The sequence below is a fragment of the Clupea harengus genome, chromosome 7 (genome assembly GCF_900700415.2).
Source record: "Clupea harengus chromosome 7, Ch_v2.0.2, whole genome shotgun sequence".
NCBI lineage: Eukaryota > Metazoa > Chordata > Actinopteri > Clupeiformes > Clupeidae > Clupea > Clupea harengus.
Genome location: NC_045158.1, coordinates 12065539 through 12085299, shown reverse-complemented (window position 1 = coordinate 12085299; position 19761 = coordinate 12065539).

Sequence of the window (19761 nt, the reverse complement as noted above, 5' to 3'; positions counted from 1 at the left end):
TGATGGATGGAGACAGTGCAGTGCAGTTTAGTTTGCAAGAGTGGGTGAGAAGCACAAGGGCACACCACCATAACATGACCACCCCACCACCACCAACCCCCCCCCCCCTTTCATTTCCTTGTATGAGAGTCGTGCAAGTGGATTGGCTGATCCAGTTTTCGGGCCGGCAGCACGGGGCGAGGCGCCTGGGATGCCTGGTTGTGGTCGCTCTTTCGTCTCGGGGCAGATGGGCGAGCGGCAGGAAGCCCCGAGGATGGGCCACTTGATCACAACACAATGGTCCGCCCATCCAAGGCGCCGTGTTAATGCTCAACGATCCGTCCCTGCTTCCCGGCGCTCCAGGAAGTTGTACAAGCTGTCCGGTAGCACGGTGTCGGAGAGAGCGAGGCCCGTCGTGCGTGGGTACCTGGGGCCAGCTGGTTGCTTTGTTTACCTGGCAGCGCACCCGTCGCGTCTGCCCCTGTTCCCTGTGCACTCTGATCCGCCGTTAGATTTTGACAGAGGATTTTTTTAGCGGCCTGTTACCGAATTGCGGATATCTGGACGCAATCTAATCCAAAATCAATAACAGATGGGGAGGCTGCACAGAACCCATTCTCGGCAATCCACTTGCTAAATGTCATGTTTTATAGATTTGTTTTTTTTCCCCCTACTTTAATGGTTGATTAATATATTATTGCGTCCAGTGAAAAAAAGAAATGTCATTATACCGAAGTGTCCTGGTCACCCTAGTTTAATGATTCACAGTTAAAAGTTAATTAGTGCACTCACGTAAAAAGGAAATTAGGCGAAGGTATATGCTGTCTGCTCCTGGTGCTAACTCAAGCCTCAAGACAGTAAACCCTGATTATGAATTTTCGCAATGTCTGAGACAGAGAGAGCGTGAGAGAGAGATTCTTAATGTGAGGGAAACAGATGGCGCCTTTAAATTCTCTCAACCTACATTGTCTTTTATGTTTGCTTTATTGATTTCCTAATGGCGTAATTGATGAGGGGGTATGAAAATGTAGTTGATCAGCCTGCCGTGACTTCTCTATACCCTCCATTTGTTCGCCCCCCCCCACACACACCCCACACCACATCCTCTACAGTCCCTGAAACTGTCATACATACTCAAACCTGGCATTGTCAGGTTCGGAGCCATTAGGCCCGAGAGCCTGCGGAAAAGCACAGGAGGGTGAAATGGACTTGGTCGGCTAATGAGTTGAGGGGACTGTGGATCAAAATGCCTGGATGTCTTTTCTGTTTTCTCGCTCTCTCTCTCTCTCTCTCTCTCTCTCTCTCTCCCTCCACTGCTGTATCTTAATGGAGTGTATGGAGAACGAGTAAAGCGGTGTGTGAAATGATAGCTCGGACAATTGCCCTGGGATTGAAATTTGTCTGTTGGACACTTTATTTTTGTTACAGAGGTAGGCTTAAGTTTTTTTTCTTTTCTTTTCCTGACACTGCAGACCATGTGTCTCACTACTGTCTACTGATTGGAAGAGCTAGCCTGCTGGAAAATATCTAGATGTGTCTGTCTGTCTGTCTACCTTAGCATAGGTTTATTCAGTTATTTATAATTTGTGTGAGTTTGTTGTGCCTGCATGTGTGTGTGTGTGTGTGTGTGTGTGTGTGTGTGTGTGTGTGTGTGTGTGTGTTTGTGTGACTGTGTGTGTCGGGTGGGTTGTTTATTTCTGTGTGCTTGTTTGACTCTCTGTGTACGTGTGAAATGGTTCTCCGTGGTTCAAGTCATTCAAGCCATATTTCATTTTGTGCTTCCTGAAAGTGCTCAGTTAATTTATGGACGGTAAAGTGCAAGGACACGGGGCAGCACTGAGAATTTAGTGTTCAACATTATCATAGGCAACGCAGAAAAATCAATACAGAAACTTACACATTCATTACAGCACAAACTTTCCACTGACCCATAATACGTCTACAAAACTATGTCAAGTCAACATACCAAAGAGAGCAGTAATACTTCTGACTTCTCCAGATTTCTTTGATAATACTTGCATGTAGATCACAGTAATCCTAGCTGGAAAATCCATCCTAGATGCAATTCATCTAAAACAAAAACAGAATTACATAAACCATTTACCACCGCTCACGTTTGATGGATGACATCGCCCCAGAGCCAAACGGCAACCAATCACAACACTTTTCCCGCAAATGTCACACACCCGACAAACTGATTTCTATTTAAATGCAGCTCTGTAAGGCAAAGGTAATGCACCCATTGTCATATTCCACCTCGTTGTCAAGCAAAATTCGAAGCAAACCTTAAAAGATATCCACAGCTAAGAACAGACAGAAACGGCTTCTTTTTCGTATTATTATTCGGATGTCTGGGTGATTGTCAGGCTTTGATTGGCTGTCGGCAGCTAAGCTGGGGCAGGTTGGCAGATAAAATGTAACTGCCCCTGACAGATGATTTATGGGTGCAATTTTGCCCAGCTGTCACAAGCCTTTATTTGGGAAGACAGGATCTGCCGGGCTGAAGCAGCTGGTAAACACATTTGATACAAATAGAGGTGCCTTCGTTTAACTAATCGAGCCACAGACCCAATGGGGTGGCCACGCAGTGTGTACATTTCCCCTGGTTCAGGGGAATCACTAGCGGAGGGGGAGGGAAGGGTTGGGAGAAACAACATGGAGGAGTTGCGGGTGTGAGGGTTGGTTTGGGGGGTGGGGTTGGATGGTTATGAGGAGGGCGGACGTGCTGGCAGATCAAAATCTTGCTGTCTTGGATTCTATTTGCCAAAATAATCCTTCCTCTCGGTGGACCCCCGGCCTGTGACAGGCTCGAACTGTCACCATGTCACCCTGGCTATTGTGTTCGCTAAAATGAAAGTATGACAGCTGCATCAGGGTCAAAAAGGAGCCATGATAAACCCTGTCTAAGCGTCTGGGCGACGTCATCCTCTCAATGGCAGTAAGGATGAGGTAGTACAGATTGCAGTTGATAAAGATTTTCATTTAAGCTTTGGACATCTGTGAAACTAAACACTGACCAAGATCTACTGGTGGTCTGAAAGCCATTGTTTCCATAAGGGCATTTGTAAATTGTATGTTTAAAATGGGTCCTATGTGCTCCTGTGAATTAAATCAGATAAAGGCTGTAGCAGTGAATTCATTAGGCTGTCATTTGCCCCACTGGTAGGACACGCTAACAAATTTGGTATTAATCAGTGGTGGTCTTAATGGCTCCTGCTCTAATGCATTTAGAGGAAGAGAGAGAAGAAGGGGGGGGGGCGCATTTCTCTTCATCTGCTGTCATAGTCCAGCACTTCCCTCCTCTCCAAAAGAGCCTCTCAGACGAAACGCCTATTATTCACTGCCACTCCCAGCCTTCGTTAGCATCCAAAACACAAACGCCACCCACTGCCACACAGGCTCATGTTTCAAAGCAGGACGTGCGTGTGGGATTAAGTTTAGGATTCTTGTTAGCGTAGCTCTGCGGTACGTTCATTTTGTACAGACAAAGCTTTCACAGTCATCAGGACTGACAGGCACTTAGCTTGTCAAAGATAAAGAAGGCTCAATATTTGGTGGATTTATTTGATTATGTGACAATGTAACAATGCATTTTTCAGTAGTTTCTACATGTGCTTCAGAGGGTTATAATGATCCATTCATGATGTTTTATGAAGAATGACCTTTACAGTGTTGCATCACCTTTGACATATAGCACTCTAAGTCCAACCCAAGTCTGAGCCATGTTTTTATGTAAGCATGTGAGTGGCAATGTACTGCTACTCTTGCTACCGAATAGAACACTGTGCTAAATGTTGTAATTATACCGTAAATAAATGCTATGTATGTTTCTATGTGACGTCTTACCACCATCTTCACATAATGTTGCACATGAACTTCAGTAATTCAGCTGACAGAAATGAATCATATCTGACCTTTCCTTAGAGGTTGTGAAAACGAATTAGAGAAGTTCTGTCTGTTACAGGTCTATAAAAGCTAATCCACTGGTGCGTAATGCACACTACTAAGGAAAGACATTGCTAAAAAAAGAGAGTTTCTGCAACAGAGAGAGAGAGAAAAGAAAAAGGAGTTCAACTGAAGATCAGAACGAGAGAGATGAAGAGGAGTGTTGCCGATCCGGATCAAGAGCAGTGTCCGTGGCGAGGGCTCTTTGGTGTCCAGCAATGGACTGCACCCCCCCCCCCCCCCCCCCCTTCCTCCTCGCCAACCTCCATCCGAAATGATAAAGCGAAAGTTCAGAGGGAATCGGTTATAGTTAGAAATCAAGGAGGAGGAAAATTGGCAACAATATCTGGGAGGCAGAGGCAGACAGGGGCTTCATTTATCATCCCCAAGATAAAAGGTTATATATAAGCAGCTGGCGCAGTTTTAGCCTCACGCTGCGGAAGGAAATCCAAGGCTGGGCCTCCACTCAGCAGGCCCCACGAACAGAGGGATTCAACACGCCAATGAACGGTAAACAAACACCATTTTTGTTTTCTTCTGAGAGTTCACTCATTTTAATTATGTTTTAATGAGAAATTTCTCATTTTTAAAATCGGATAAGAGCTTGTCTGTTATGCTATGTATGTGTGAGATCTAGCTGTCAAGCTGCTGTGATTGCATTGTGAAAGGCATGAGATTATCAAGTTTAGCATGAGTGCTTTTGTCTGGCGTGAAAAGCGGTTTGTTGGCAGTGGTAACCCTGTTCCAAGACATTAAGGGCATGATTGAGACTGCTAAGTGCCCTGTCATGGCGTGATTGGCATTTTGGATGCCACAATGCCTGGCGTTTGGGCAGTGTGCAAAGAGAAATCAGCAGTACTCTCGTTTGAGTAATGGCCTTCTGTCAGCTAGAGGATGTGTACTATTTCTTGTTATTCCACTCTTTCACTCTTTGAGAAGAACTATAATACTTGGCAGTGTTAGTGGAGGGAGCAAAACCTGAAGTGTGTGTCTAAGCCTTTCAAGCCATTACATGCTTATCTCATGCCGTGATGTTTATTTGAAACATTTCAAATCTCTATTAAAAATTTCTACTGAACTATTTGTATAATATATTGATCATTAATAATGTTAGTATTAACAAATAATAATATATATTACTATTTAATTACAACTTTTTTTTTACCATCACCCAGAGAAGTGGTCCCTGGTCAACAATGGTGATAGACCCCCTCATCATCTCTTTCCCCGATGGGTCTCATGTTGTTTAACCATCAGACTGCATCCTTCAGGTCTACATATTCAGACTGCATCTGTGTTAATACATTTCACTGTTGTGGGTTCCTCACCTGCTATCTCTTCCCTTCTTCTGTAGCACATGGCAGTCTCGCCTCAGCTCATTTCTCCTACGGGTTCTATATTTATTATTTTTCATATTTTTACTTTCCAGTTCAGTAGCATGTCGGAGAGCTTGACTATCTGTCTTCATCACCTTTGAAGTAAACATTAGCACTGCCTCAAAATAACTTGGATGATTCAGTTAATCTTTAACCAAAAGCAGACAGTTGCTATTTTATAAACGATTTTATATTGCACATGTATAGGAAACCATAACATATGCATAAATAGACTGATGATGGTTTGGATGATGTGATATTGATAATGCAGACCATTCCTAAACATTTTATGGATTTTTTTTATTTTTGAGAGATTTTTCTTTTCATCATCTTGTTTGTGCCTGGGGGAAAGCTCCAGTTGTTGAGGTGGAATATTAAACTTCACATCTGAAACCATCACCTTCAAACAGCTGTCATGTGAGTGCAAAGCCCTGTATTTGCAATAATAAGCATCATTTGGTTGCGGTGCTCTGCCTTTTTGACAGATCGATTCATGATGATGGGAAAAAAGGCGGCCTCATTTAGTGATTTGCCGGGTAAACCTGAAATTAGCTGCAATTTCGCCGATTCCTAATAGCGACTGAAGTTTGATTATTTTTTTCTTCATGTTCGCTCTTCTCCATTCTTTCTTCACTTTCTGTGCCATGTCTTCCACAGGAGACCACAGCGAAAGCCTCAGGCACGGGAGCCAGCTGGCCTGGATACGGTCAGTGTTGGCTGACTGGTGTTGGTTTGAGGGGCCGGCCTGGCAACCTGTCTCTATCCCTGTCTCCCGGGCCCCGTTGCTCTCAGACACCCATTGGATCTCTAATCCACGACTAAGACATGTATGTCCTGGGCGTCAAAGCCGCTTTATTGGTGGGGAGTCTGGTGGGAAACGGTGGGAGATGGAGGTGGCAGAATCCTCAATATTGGAACCATGATGGAAATATCGCCTTTGTCTGTGTATGGTGTAATAGAACTGTTTTTTTTTGTTTGTTTGTTTTTGCGCGTCCTTAGAAAAGACAGGGTTTTGTGATGTGCACAAAGACAAACGGTACATCACAGACCACTGTATCCAACCCAGAGGACACATGATAGATGTGCAATGCCAAGCCACTTTCAAACAAATGAAGTCTGGATGAATGAATTGCACAGAAGAGTTCTCATTGCCCCACTAAAAAGACTGACACCTGCTGGCTTGGCTTCATAATTAGTATTGAAACCCACTAGAGACCAACCCAAATTAACCATCAGAAAAACCATTTACTCAGTACGTATGACAGGGAATTCATGAACATCATCTGGTCATTATAGTGTAACAACAAAGGCAATTATGTGGTTATCATGCCTGCACTGTAGCCTGTGATCCATGAATCCTTATTGCTTAATCTGGTTCTCGCACATCATTTTTCCCTAACAGTCATATCAACTACATATTTAAGGCCAACAATAACACTGCACACAGCGCAAACAACAGGACACTCTGTGTCTGCTTGGAAAAAATGTGTCTGGGGTTTCATAAGAGATTGATGAATGTACGTATGCACATCATTAAAGGATTGTATGGCTTCCTCTGCAGACATATTTCCAGACTGTACGTTTATTATTGAATATCTGTTTTTTTCCCCACATCAGACATGTGGCTATAGGCTAAGAGAGAGAGAGAGAGAGAGAGAGAGAGAGAGAGAGAGAGAGAGAGAGTGGGATTCCAGAAGTGTGAGAGATGGTCTGATCTTAACCAAAGCTGTGTTTATGTATAATCTTTCATACCAGTGTAATCTCAAAATAACAGACATTCAATGAATCATTGATTTGAGTGAGAGAGTGCAGCAAAGAGATAAAGAGAGAGAGAGACAGAGACAGAGAGAGAGAGAGAGAGAGAGAAAAAGGGAGAGAAAGACACAAATATATGTGTTTGAGCTGTTTTGAGTGCATTCTAGTGTGTGCTACAGAGACAATGCACACATATATTGCATGTATATGTGGGTGTCTGGCAGTGGAACGGCATATTACTTTTCCAGTAATTATACGTTTTAATGTACTCATTAACCTCACTAATGAGCAGATCAATATACTGGGGCTCAAAGATCTGTGTTAAAATCACACACTGCGCATGATGAATGGACACTCTCTCACTCCCCTGACAATAATGAGAGGAGGAACATGGGCGTTTCCACATTCTTAGCTTACTTTAGTAAAAAAAAGGTCCACTCCATGCCCCAGACTACTTCATCATCTACACAAAAACAAAAAAAGCACCGGTGCCAAAAGCTGTATGGCAAAGGCAAAGAGATGGCAGCAAATGCATCATAAAATCATTACCCCCTTGATGTCTGGCAATTAAAGTGTCTAAGAGGAACTCAGAGACACGCTAGATAGAACAAGGAAGCACCTCGGGAAGCAAAGAACCTTCCCAGGCCCCATGAAGGAGAGGGTATGCAAATCCTGTCCCACATTTAATGGGAATTAACAGGGTGGGGTGGTGGTGGTTGGTGGGGTGGGGAGGGGGGTTGAAGGGGCTAGACACAGCAAACACCAGGGATTGGGACGTCGGACGGAGAAATTAGCGTGAGGTGAAAGCCAACAACCCTTTCGCCATGCTTGCCCAATTTGCGGGGCACGTGGGCCTCGGTGTGGGTTTGATGGCAGGGGGCTTTGGCGTAGGCGCATAACAATTTGTCAAAGTGAAAGAGACAGGTGTCAGCTCGTGAATAGGAGCGTGATTTGGTGCGGTGTGACGCCATGGAGTTGAATTTGCGAGGCCCTATTAAGTGCTATCATATTTCATCAGACAAAAGAGGTAAGGAGAAGCACACCTGAACAAGAAAGCAGTCAGAGGGGAGGCGTGACAGAGTAATCACTACGGCAACAAAAAATAAAGGAAAAGCAGAAGTAAAAAGAAATTAGAGAGAGAGAGAGAGAGAGGGGGATAGAGGGGGAGAGAGAGCGAGAGAGGGAGAGAGAGAGAGAGAGAGTCTTCTTGATGTATGTATGACTATTTCTTTTTTCAGCCTTGAGTAGACATGTACGTATGTATGATGTTTTACTTGGAAAAAACATACTAATGATCAGACCAAGAATTTGATTCTGTGGAAGAAAAAAACAACTTTCCTTGATAAATCTCAGTGGAACGTGATTTTATATCTTGGAGAGTTAGCACACCGAGGTTCAGCGGGGAACAAAACACTGATGTGATTGATGTGTGGAATGATGGGCTCTTATTGAAATCCAGCTGTCTCTTCCTCATTACGAAGTGAGTGAGATATAGCCTCTGTGTCTGGGCCCACTGGGTTCTGTCTTCTCCCAGATGCTCACTATTTCAGCCCTTTGATAGTTTCATTGGCTGTTTAGTGCTTGTCTTCGATGAATAATTGAAACATTTCATCCACTCATCTTCACCATCGATTACACCAATTTGTATACCCAGATCTTAGTTAACTGGATCTCCTGAGAATGGCCTTGCTAGACTCATTGACACTTGCATACTGAGTATAATGGTGCATTAAATACAAAATTGACGGGCATTTATTAAATGTTCCTAACCATCCCAAATACTGGCCTTGGGTGAACCATCAGCTTGTAAAATAAGGCAATATCTGAACGCCTTCGTCATCTGCACTGTAAATGGAAAAGGACCAGGCCGTAAGATTTAAACTGACAAAATGTCATGGCAGGAATCTAAAGCCAACCCATTATTAAACATTCTATCAATCATCTCTTTTCCTGAACACCAGATTCCTCAGTGACAACTCCTCTAAAAGCAGCGGATATTAAGGTGGGTTGGGGTATGGATAGTGTCTGTTTGCCACTCCTGTTTACTATAGATTAAAGGCGCATTGTCCATCTTAATTGGGTTCAAGATCTGTGGGCCAGGGTGTCAGAAGTGGTGTTGTAAAGAGTAGTGACAAATGGCGGCTGGATGGTTTTATGGTCCGTCGGTGCTATTATCAAGATTAAAAAATACCAAAGGTGCCACCGTCCAAGGAGATGGAATAGCAGCCTGTGAATGAATCACTTTGGGATTGGAGCTTCAGGCCTCAGTGTTCTTGTATGGATCCTCCTGATTAATGTGCAAGTCTCCCTCTGACTCCCTTCTGGAGTTTCACTAGGATTTCCTCTGCTCATAGCCATTCATGGCTTCCACGTGCGACGCTATGCTAGGTCGAAATCGAGAGCCCCCTCAATCCCAGAACCATTAGAAACCACACAGACTAGTTTCAGGGTGCCCTTGCCGGTCATGACCTCCAATATAGAGTTACTACTACATCGGCACAGTATATACACAGGGCCTACTTATAGTACGGGGATATGGTAATCTAACTCTATTAGGCTAGTTTGGGCCCAGGTCTCTTTGCAGCTGAGGGGCTCAACTGACAGAAGGGAGGTATTGATTGGCTTGAGGCAATTGTCAGAAACATCATTTGTAGCAGATTGGAAGACTATTCCCAAAGAGGGCGACCAAAATTGCTGCAGGTTTTGAGGTGCACTGTGCGCTACATGTTCAAAAATGAATCATTTAATATCTCAGGAGCCAAATCAATGACAATTATCCACTCAAATCAAATAGTGTTTCTCAAAACAAACAAAAAACATAGAAAAAAAACATAATAGGTGTACTGGAGAGTAGGGGTTCAATGCTAAGCAAAACAATATGCTAGAAACCACACAAAGCCACAAAACCACCAGGCTTCTGAATAACAAAATATATGACATTTTCTTCAATTAACAATTAAAGGATCCATAAGAATAGAAGGTTCCAGAACAATACAACCAGCAGCATGTTTCTAAAAGTTATTTCTTTGCAGCTTCTGTGACATATAAGTGAATAGAGAAGTACAGAGAGAGAGACAACAGAAAGCAAGAGCAAAACAGTCAGTACTTGACCTCAGGTTGGACTCAAACCTGGGCGTTGACGCCCATGTTACAACTGTGCAACAGCTCTCCCGTCTAGTAACACTTCTTTCTGAGGCTTCTCTACAATGTAGATGTCAGTGTTAATGAGTAGCTATTACAAGCTCTTAGCTTAGCTACAAGCTCATGGGGAATCAAAAGTCTCATAAACAGAATACATAATCTTTACTTAGAGGGTATCAAAACTTCTTCACAAAGCATACTTCAAATACATCCTACCAAAAAATGGAGAGATTCTGTTTCATAGTTACCCTTCTATCAAGTGTTTTTACTTTCCAAAATACATCTAGTGCTCTTGTAAACATGCAACTTAATATGCTTAATGCTACTCACAGCTTGTGCATATATTATGAAGGTCTTATAAGAGCCTTTAAGTGTTACTTCCTAACCTCCCGTTTTATGGATTTCTCCTTGGTCATTTTTCCTGTGACATCATGGCACCATTAAGTGACTCTTTACATCATTGTGTTTGCATAAGCAGTAAACTTCTTTGTATTGTTACTGTTACTATAGAGCTGCCAAAAGCTATCCATTTCTGGGTATCTCCCTTTTGGGACAAAAAATTGAGAAAAAAACTGGACATTGGACACAGAGTAAAAGTACAAGTTGAAGTTTGACAAGAAATCAATGTGACATTTCAATAGACTTTGAAGTCTGTTCTGAGCTTGAACTTAGTCAACTTCGTCTTTTTGCTTGCTGCTGCATTCATCCCATCTCCATATAAAGCAACTTGAGAGAAAAAGCCAGTCTCTTCCTCAGAAAAGGAACACACTGTCCAAGACGCTGATAACAGAATTGCACTCAATTAAAATCCTATGTAGATTATAACTTTGATCGTGGCATGAGCCAAATGAAAAGGCCGGAGACAGCGGTTAGATGCTGTCCCCTCCCCATCCCCACCCCCCCCCCCCCCCCCCCCGCCTACTCTCATTCGTTCACTTGACTTTTTTCTTCCTCCTCCCCTACGCCTTCCCCATATCTCTTCTCTCCTCTTTCATTCTTCTCTCCCTTGTTTCCTCCCCTCCTTTGAAAAGCCAGGGTGGCGACGGTTGCGGCTCCGTCTAGGCACGGCGCCATTGTGCGGAAAGTTCCGGCATGCTTTGGTGACCGGCGTCTATCTGTCTCCCTCAGATGGTGGGAGGCCCGTGGCGCCGGTGGCGATTAGGCCAGTCCCCTGCTGGTAGTGGACGGAATGAAGCTTGGCGATAACGTCTTGCTATCTTCACAGGCTTTCCTCATCCTCTCTCTCTTTCTTTCTCCCTCTCCCTCTCTCTCGCTCTCTCACTCTCTCTCTCTCTCTCTGTGGGGATGGGAGGAGAGAGGGATCAGTCGGAGGAGGGGAGTCAATACACAGGAAACTGTGTTGCTGAACCTCATAAAGCCAGACAGCTTCCCCCTCATCTGTTCTCTTTCATTCGTTCCCTGTTTCTCTCTCTCTCGCTCTCTCTCTCTCGCTCTCTTTCTCTATAGGGATGAAGGGAGTGAGGCATCGGTAGGAAGAGTGGGAGTCAATACACAGGATACTGTGTTGCTGAACCCTACAAAGCCAGGCTGATTGAGTATACCCTGCATGGGGAAGGCAACATTCAGCCATCAGCAGGCTCACTGGATTCTGCCCGCATCAGCGTATGGAGGGCACTGAAGTTGACAGGAGAGAGGGAGAGAGAGACTGGAATATAAATAAGAAAGCTGATATGTTAGAGAGGGGTAAGTGGAGAAGGAGGAATCTTTTTCTCTAAGAAGGACCTTTAAAACAGTGACAGCTCAAAGCCGTCCCCTAAAATGTGATGCAAATGTATGATTGACATGTGATTGATACCCACCACTACTAAGTGGAAGCCTGAATTCAGAAAAAATAATGCTTTTGCATTTGTTTCAAACTAAACACATACGAGCCAATCAAATGATTAAAGGGGTCTAAAATGTTATTTTCTGGAAGAATCCTCCCTGTTAACTAGAATACTGCTTGCAAAAGTTGAGTTTTTTTTTTTTTGTATCGCCATTTGAATCCCATTTTAGGACATGGTAAAATGATGGTGCTGGTAACCCTTACCACTAAAAATGATTAATAGGTTGCTAGATAATACAATTCTGTAGTGTCACTGAATCAGTCAAAGATCTCATTATGGCCCTGTTACCCAAACTTCACGGAACCTTATATATCATGTCCCTCCCTTTACACATTTTACATGTCAATTGACATTTCTGTAGAAACCCTGTTAAATTCTCTGGCATGTAGCAATATCCATCAACCCAAATGGCTGGCCCATATTCACATTCTTGTTAATCCATGTAAAAATGTATGCCAATAAATTAAATGACAACATATGTCATTTCGTTTCAAGCTTCTCTTGTGTTCACTGAAAGGACTGATGTTCAGAGAGTCTACATGTTGAAGGTATCAGAGACAACGACGAGATTCACTGTCACTATCACTCTCTCGTGACACACCGCGACACTGAGCGGATATTATGATGTATTCATGAGCATGTTAATGCAATAATCACCCGTGTTATCATAGATAGGTGTTATGTCTGCAATAAAGGTGGGGCTAAAGGGGGCTGGCTAAATCAGGCCGGGATGGATGATCCGGTGTGAAAAGGTGCCATCATTATTACCACTATTATCTGTAATGGCGCCCTGTGGCCATAGCACCACTATTAAACAAAACACGAGCAGCAACAGAGCAAACAAACACATCTCTGGAACATAAGCCCCCACAGTCAGGGAGGTACTGTGTCACTCTAATTGCGAGGGGAATATCCGTGCTGGGAAAAGAATTGCGCTGGAACCTGCTGCTCTCTCTAGCGGGGTATTCAAGGCCCAGGGAATGCTCTGATTGGAGATGTAGGGGGATTGGGAGAGGTGCGCTGAACGAGTTGTGTTATCAGATCTCTGCTATTTATCAGTGCCCAACATGGAGCTGTGTGGTATTTGGAGGTATGTGTACGTTTGTTTCTGGGCTTTTAGCCTTTAATCAGACAGGATAGTGAAGATAGACAGGTAATGAGCTGGAGAAAGCGATGGGTAGTGGGATCGGGAAATGACCGCAAGTCGGTTTCGAACCCGAGTCCCCGTGGGTGTTCAGACCCATACATGGTCGTGGATGCTGCTTGCGCCACAGCTCCGGGTAGGTGTAAGTATGAGCGTGCCAGCAGATGACACAAACAACATTGCAACATTCACTGTCCAATTTTAAATGCCATGTATGAGTACATTCACTTGTAAATAAGATCAGATGCCTAAAGGCAGACATTGAGAAAAGTGTCAAAAGAGTCAAAAAAGATGTAATGAAAATAGATGTTACCAGTCAAAGAGATACAAAGAGATACAAAAACAGAGCGTGGCAGGAGGTTCCTCTAAAAAACACAGTTTTGGCAAAAGTTCAGGACTTGCCCAATTATGCTGACATATTCCTAAGAACCAAGAACATCCACCGTCAGGCACATGTTTTTCCTGGAGGACCAGATTCCTTGACAGATTGAAAAGTAAGGATGCCCAGAATATGAAAACCCTGGGGGCTCCCCCGGCGGCTTGCCTTCCAGCAGGTCATGGAACGTCATTACGGTCCACCGGCCGGGATCAGCTGAGCCCAAATCAGACACCTGAGATACACACATGAAAACCAGCCCTAGGAAAACAGCAAACGAGGAAGGGGAAATGGACGTTGAAAATCTGAGGAAATGGGCCATAATTGACCACCAGCCATAAAGCTCCAGTGCTGGTGGCAAGGACAAAAATCAAAAAGCGCTGGAGTGCTTGGGCTTCTCTATCAATCAAAATGGGTCCATTCCCGTCTGTGCTCATGCTCACTCTTTTAAGTCATTAGTGGCTAATGCACTCGGATGAAATAATGGGTCCACCACATAATTAGGGGGAAAAACATCATTAGGTTAATTCAGAAAGGAAAAAAACTACTGGGGCTAGAACAGAAGGAAGTCCCCTACTGTTTCACAAAGGGTCCATTTCAGTGAACCATAAAGCTTTTGGATAAATCTTCTAGAATTAAACAGTTATGAGCTCAATCGCTAATTTCATTCGAGGGGGATTTTATTCCCGCCTGAATCAATGCTGTTCAGTCCACTATGATTTAAAAAAAAAAAAAAAAAATTACAAATTTCTTCGATTTAAAACATTCTAATGGATGTAATTTCATCAGTTACTACACTGTTCCATTTTGGGTCTCTAATGAACTGTAATAAAGTGAATAAAGCTGATTTAGCAATGTGTCTGGAGATGTAGATTGTGAACTACATACTGAAGAATCCAATATCCAACAGCTTCATTCCCCCTCTTCCGAAACTTAGCTCTCTCCTTGGCTGACCTCCTGCTTTGAAACATACAAACACAAACAAACAAATACACAGCTTTAAGAGCCTGGCAAGCCAAGCAGACACTGTTTTCCTACAGCAGACAACCTATCGCCCGTCCATGCTAACTCCTAGACTTGTCCTGTCTTTTTCCCCTTGCCATCTACTGGAAGTCAATCCCGGTCTATCAGTGGTGCAGCTTTCAATAGCACATCAGACTGGTGGAGGTGTGTGTGTTGTTTGGGGGGGGGGGGGGGGGGGGGGGGGATCGAGAGTTGAAGAGGAAGCTGAGGTTGACTGCCTTGTGACCTTTTTCACGCCCCCCCTCCCTCAGAGATGATGAATAATGCATGGGTATTAAAAGCCCCGGTGAGGCAGCGATGTGCTGTGTCAGAGTGCATTAGAGCGCCTGGGAAGGAAGGCCAATGGCATGGATGGGGTGTCAAACGTGTGCACACATGAGAGTGAGTTTGTGTGTGTGTGTGTGTGTGTGTGTGTGTGTGTGTGTGTGTGTGAGTGTGTGTGTGTGTGTGAGGGGGAAGGGGTGATGGGGATGACAGCTAATTTTAACAGCTCGCTCTTCTCCCAATTGTCAAGGAAGTGAGCAGCATTTGTGTGGACTTTTTAATTTGCAGTGTTTAAACACAGACGAGATGCAGCCATGGAGGATTCAGGAGTCATTAAATTACCTCTGGTGTTTCGACTACTCCTCTGTATACGTTTGAGAGAAAACTGCGAGGCTTTGAATTAATGTGATTGCAACTGCAGTAAATTGGATTCCGCAATCATGTCGTCCCCAAAATAAGTTCCGGGATATCGTAAAAGAAAAGAAAAAGGAAGAAAAAAAAAGAAAAGAACAGAAACATTTCCCTCCATCTGTCTGATGGAAACTTCCACAAACACATGCCGAGTTCCATCCATCAACATCCTCTCATTTTCCTGCTGGAATAATTACATCTGTTTCCCACTATCCTGCTGCAGACAACAGATTTCTAGTGTCCTTGCACTTAGATGCCCATGTCAATGCTCCTCGGCAAAAGCTAATTAGAATGGGGTGTGTTAGTGCCATACCGTGCATTTTTCTGCAGTGTCCTGAAAAAAAAGTCAATTACCAACTTCATGTATAAAAACAGACCATTGGTTTCATTATAATTTGTGACAAGGATGATTCAGTCCTTCTGGGGGGAGGGTTGGTCTTACAAACACAAGCAAAGTTATTGCTGAACTTGAAAAGCCTCCATTGCTTCCCCATTGTTGTTGTCCCATCAGCACCGTACCTCCTGCTCCTCCATTTGCTACTTCCTGCCGCTCCTAACACCCCTCCCCTTTCCAGCCCCCCCTCCCTCTCTCCCTTAACCGCACCTCCAGCGCGCTCGGCTGCCCAGAAGCAGGCCCCTCATAAATCACCAGCACCCAAAAAACCCTCCAGTGCATGTCAGGCTCCCCAAACCACCCCCGTACTCCTGCCCGTTGTCCTCCCAGTGTCCTTGGAAAAGCAGGATGTCTGTGAGTTGGAGCCCCATCTTTACCACGCATACACAGAGACACACACACACACGCATACACACATGCACACACACACACTGACACACAACCACCTACGGCTCTGCTGTAGCTTACCTGGGCCAGATTTCGTCCCCCGTCATGGGAGTTGCCAGGGTCTCCCAAGCTGTCATTACAAGCGCACGCCTCACCGACACGGCACGGCATGCAAACAAGGAGCACATGAAGGTGGCCTTTCTGATTTCAATGGGAGCAAATGAACTATGGCTGACCTCTCCGAAACATCTAGCGCCAAAGTACACAGGTGAGTGGTGAGTGTGTGTCTCAAGTGTGTGTCTGTGAGCTGGTGTTGTATGTGTGTGTGAGCACATGTGTGTTTGTGTGTCTGTGAGGTGTGTATGTGTGGGGAGGGGGGATGGGGGGGGGGGACTGTGAGATGTGTGTGTGCCTGACTGTGAGGTGTTTGTGTGTGTGTGTGTGTGTGTGTGTGTGTGTGTGTGTGTGTGTATGTGTGCAGGGGGTGATGGTAATAAAGAGACACCAAAGGAAGCAGATGGTGACGAATGCTCGAGTGGAACACTGCAGCACATTGTGAAGGGCACTCCAGACACGGAGCCCTGCTTCATCGCAAACCCACCCACCGCTTATTTCACACTCTGCCTGCCTCTTCTCTCCTCTCCTCTCCTCTCCTCACCTCACCTCTCCTCTCCTCTCCTCATCTCATCTCATCTCTTCTCATCTCTCCTCTCCTCTCCTCTCCTCTCCTCTCCTCTCTGCGCCTTTTTATTCTCTTCTGCCTCTTTCATCTGCCATGCTTACCCACACACAAATGGACAACACAACAAAACAACCAGAAGCACAAGAATTTAATCCTAAAGAAGTCATGGATGAAACACGCCTCAATAAACCAGGCTATGCAGTTACAGGGGTGCTTTTATTTCAGGTTGTTCAGTTAAGGTGACACTCCACAAACATAAAACAGACAAGACACTCTGGTATTTGGTGGCACACAAGAAAACAACAAAAGATAACCAGAGGCATGAGGAAATTTAGCCCATAAGTCATGTATGGAAAATGCCACACCACAACAAGGAAGGGAATACAGTTAGTAAATAACATTAAGATACTAGCGAGATTCTTAGTAAAATAACAATAAGATACTAGCAAGATACTTAGTAAAATAACGTTAAGATACTAGTGAGATACTTAGTAAATTAACAGTAAGATGCTAATAATGTTTTTGAGTTGTTATGGACACATTCATACATTCTGAATGTAAACACTATGAATGTAAAGCATACAAAAGTGAATGTGACATTAGTATTGTGGGGTATTAAAGAAGAGAACGGTGGTGATCACTGTGCAGTGTCTGGAGGGAGGAAGGGAGGGAGGACGGGAGGTTGTCTGCTCTGTCGGAGCAGGAAGATTGGGAGTGACAGACACTGGTGTGGCCTGCGTGTCGTTTTCCGCAACACCTCAGTGCACAGGCGGAGCTGAAGCGAAGCAACACTCATCTATAACTGTCACACAGTGGGCATCCCCGCACCCACGCCCCCTTTTGCTCTCTGTCTTTCTCTCTTGAGCAATCGCTCGCTCTCTGTCTCTGTCTCGCTGTCTTACTCTCACTCTTCCCACTACTCTATCACTTCCTCTCTTTCTCTCTCTCTATCTCCCTCTCACTCTCTCTATCCTTTTCTATCCCTCTCTGGGCCCTAATTTCATTGACTGGCAACAAGCAAAGCAACGAGCAACGAGCAAAGTCCATTGGGCCTGATCTAAAGCTACCGTGTGGCTGACCCACCCATGCCTGCTCTTAGGACCTTGCTTGTGGTATTCAATTTGCAAAATGATTTTGCCAAGTCATTAAATTAGCTTTATTTCATGTGCGGTGGACTTTGCTCATTGCTCATTGCTTTGCTCAATGCCCCTCAATGAAATTAGGGTCCTCTGTCTTACTTCACTCCCCACTACTTCGGGCACCACTCTGTCTTTCTCTCTCTCTGTCTTACTTCATACTTCCCCATTACTCTGAGTACCTCTCTCTCTCCCTCTCTCTCCCTCTCTCTCTCTCTCTCTCTCTCTCTCCCTCTCCCTCTCCCTCTCTCTCTCTCTCTCTCTCTCTCCCTCTGGGGACAGCGCAACATGACACAAGCCTGCCCCCCCTGGTATTTCTCCTCTTCGATGGAACTCGATAAGGGTGAAGGTTGTTTGTCCCCTCCCTCCCCTGCCTTGCCGTATCCTAAATCATCTCTCAGATTCTATGATGACTGGTTATTGCAGCAGTGTCCCTCCACCTCCACCTTCTCCACCACCACCTCCTCCACCTCCACCACCACCACTGCCCAAACCCAACTCCCTGTGGTTATTTTTCTCTCCTCCTCTTATCGTCTCCGGGGCCAGGAGCGGGAGGCGATAAATAGCGGCACAGTTCTGATTACATCATCTATTACGTGTCAGCGGGAGGAGGACGGTGACTCTCGCCGCCCCCATTTCTCCCCCTCCTATCAATCAATCAGGCCGAGCCGAGACGGGCCAGGTCTTGTTCCACCGGCGCTGTTCTGATGCAAGCAATGCCCCGCTGTCGTGCTGCTTTTATCTGCCGATGATACGCCTTCATTGAAGCTCGCTGTGCTCCCCCCCCTGTCTGTGCTGATGGGCTAATTTCATTGAGCCTGTCCAGGGTATGGCCGCTGAGAGATGCCTATCTTGCCGTGATTCAGAGGATACCGGCTACACCCTCGGTCGTGTGTGTGTGTGTCCCATTTTGCCACGACAGCGCACACACATGCGACTTGCATCATCTGGTCTCAACACTATGATGACTGTGTGCACGTACAGCATATGATGACAGCATATTCCGTCACGCCATTGAGAGTAACCTGCCTCGGATGAGAGTGTGCCCTATTTCATTTCCCTGGGGCAATTTCAGCTGAAAAAAGAACGGAATGGGGTGCACTGGGTGGAACAAAAGGTTTCACAAAATGTGAACAGAAACGTACTTGTCAGACCTCCCGTAATCTTCTCTCCATTTTCTGACTAGATTATTACGTAATTGGAGGACAATATGCATTGCGGATAATGCCACTGCCGATCCCTCGGGCAGGTCTCAAAGTGAAGCGCTGGGTGCGTGCTGGCCGCTCCAGCCGAGCTGTGGGCAAGGACTCTGCCGCTTTCGGAAAGGGCACTGTTCTAGTTGTGTTAGCTTACAGTGTGGCGCGGAGGCTCTGCTCTTCAGAGAGCGCCAGTGTGAGTTATAGCCCGGGGACGACTCTGATTATTGACCCTGATGCTCCCAAACCCATCGCCCACAACTGGTGCCTTTTCACGGATGAGATCTGAAAACTCTGCAGTCAGAGTGAATTAGTGTGTGTGTGTGTGTGTGTGTGTGTGTGTGTGTGTGTGTGTGTGTGTGTGTGTGCGCACAAATAAGTATGTGTGTGTGGGGTGGTGTTAAGATAAGTGTGTGTGTGTGTGGTGTGTGTGCGTGCCCATGAGTGTGTGTGTGTGTGTGGGGTGGTGTTAAGATAAGTGGGTTTGTGTGTAATTTGCAAAATTCAATGGTTATTTATCTAATCAGCTGTGCCTCAAAGACTACAATGTAGACCTTGGGCTTAGTTCAATAAGTGAGCATCCATGTACAAAAACCTTGCCAAGAATGAATGTCCATAATTTATTAAGAGCCCCCCCCCCCTTTGTACGATGTTTTTTAAGAAACGTTACCTGGAAGACATTCACACAGACTACAATATACCAAC